Here is a 2,126-nt window from a genome sequence, read left to right as displayed (position 1 = left end):
TTAAAAAGTAATGCAAAAGTAACGTAACGCATTACTTTCCATAAAAAGTAACTAAGTAACGTAATTAGTTACTTTTTTATGGAGTAACGCAATATTGTAATGCATTACTTTTAAAAGTAACTTTCCCCAACACTGCTTAGGACACTAGGCTTGCCACGATACACGGTGTTGGCGGTGTTAAGCCGCAACACCGGTTACGTCACTTGCCCACCGACCCCCACCGTTTAACTTTGTGTAATTTATTTATTTTATTTGACATCAAGGTGTATGCTGTGCCTCCAAGCGTTCTTACTCGTTTTGCTAATAATCGTTCTACGTTTCTTATTTATTTGATTATATATTATACATGTTTACTTATTTCCAGTTTTGTATAGCCTACCTATTAAACTTATGCAAGTTATTTGTTATTTTATATTAGGCATAGCTTGCCCTAGCATGGTGTATTTCTATTTGTTTTGTTGATATGTTTTATACATACGCTAAAGTGAGTTTGACGTTGTATTTAGTTGTTGCAGGAACTGCCGCTAATTCAAAAGTGAAAGTAAAATGCGCACGGCGCTTTTAAGCTATTTAAAAGCGAAGGAAAGCGAGGAAAAAAGGGAAAATTCAAACGAACTAAAAACGAACAATTGCTTTACTCCGAATTGCCGCTATTTTAAAGTGAAAGTAAAATTGGCACACCGCTTTTACAAGCTATTAAAAAGCTAAGGAAAGCGAGAAAAAGAGGGAATGCCCCGCCCCCGCGGTGATACCGGTATTACCGGTGTTGTCACACGTCGATTAACCGGTGGGAAAATTTCCTCAGCGTCACAACCCTATAGGACACTGAATTGTTGTGATCATTTTACCTCAAAGTGACAATGATCTGGGTAATTTTATAGAAAGAGTAAACTACCAAACTACAATGTTTGTTTGCTTTTACAATAAAGCATTGATGATGCTGTATATACAGTTGCACTGGTCGTAAACGACAACACAGTTCACAACTTTATACAGGGCTATCAATCATCACAATTAAACAAAGCAAGAAAAATAAATTTAAGGGGTCATGAACAGCATTTCCTTTTTATTTTATGTTTGCTGAGGTGCACAACATATGTTAGTAGGCTTTTTACATCAAAAACTGACTCATTAGAAATGAAAAGCTACCCTGATGTTAGCGCTCTAATTTAAACACTCCATTTACAGGGTCATGTCTCCTTTAAGACTTCACTAACACACCAGTGTGCGGGTCAAAGAGGTGACGATAAAGACCCTGTCCCAAATGGCACACTTCATGTGCACTTGCGGTCTTACAATGGCCTCCTCGTGTGTGTGTTCGTTAAGTCCATGAGACCGTAGGGTGTCCCATTCGTCATTTTAGCTTTCAGAAGGGTGCTCGTGAGCTCCCCCCTTTGCGGCTGCTATGCACCCTCGATGTGCACTTCTGCCGAGCCTGCACTGAGGCGAGCTCCGCAGCAGACTTCTACCCGACAGTCAAAATGGCATTGCATCACGAAAGTGTGGACTTAGAGGAAGACCGTGTGGGTTTAGGGTGTGATTTCGGACAGGGCCAAAGTATTAAGCATTGATATTTGTCTGCGCAGGCAGTCTGATGTATTTATCTCTATTACGTAATAAAAAGTATAAAGTATAAAAGTTGTTTTGCTGCTTGATTAAAGGGGTCATATGATGCTTTTTTAAAGATCATTATTTTGTGTATTTGGTGTAACAGAATATGTTGACATGCTTTAATGTTCAAAAAACACATTATTTTTCAAATACTGTACATTATTGTAGGTCCTCTATGCCCCGCCTCTCTCAAATGCTTAGTTTTCTACAAAGTCCCTCCTTCCGACAAGCGCAGTCTGCTCTGATTGGCCAGCTGACCCAGTGCATTGTGATTGGTCGAACACCGCAAGCACTCGTCGGAAATGTAACGCCCCTTACCATAATCGCAAGCTTTATCTTTCAAAATAAATGTAAAGACAGAGCCCGAAAGGGGAACAGAGTCACGTGACAGACACCGTGATGAAGCTGGTCTCTCTCGCTTTCTCTCTCTCTCTCTCTCTTTCGCTCACACTCACTCACACACACACACACACACACGCGCGCGCGTGCGCGCGCACACACACACACACACACAC

General features: G+C 40.8%; 1 protein-coding gene across 1 annotated transcript in view; it reads right to left on the bottom strand.

Annotated features, from left to right (window-relative positions):
• LOC107555692 (nuclear pore complex protein Nup160-like) overlaps nucleotides 1-2,126 on the bottom strand; it is a 73,237-nt gene that overhangs the window by 9,400 nt on the left and 61,711 nt on the right. The window lies entirely within an intron of this gene.

This window comes from Sinocyclocheilus grahami, unplaced genomic scaffold, assembly GCF_001515645.1.
Source record: "Sinocyclocheilus grahami isolate Dianchi unplaced genomic scaffold, SAMN03320097.WGS_v1.1 scaffold543.1, whole genome shotgun sequence".
NCBI lineage: Eukaryota > Metazoa > Chordata > Actinopteri > Cypriniformes > Cyprinidae > Sinocyclocheilus > Sinocyclocheilus grahami.
The sequence above is the reverse complement of the archived record's forward strand: the minus strand, read 5'-3'. Positions and strand labels throughout refer to the sequence as shown.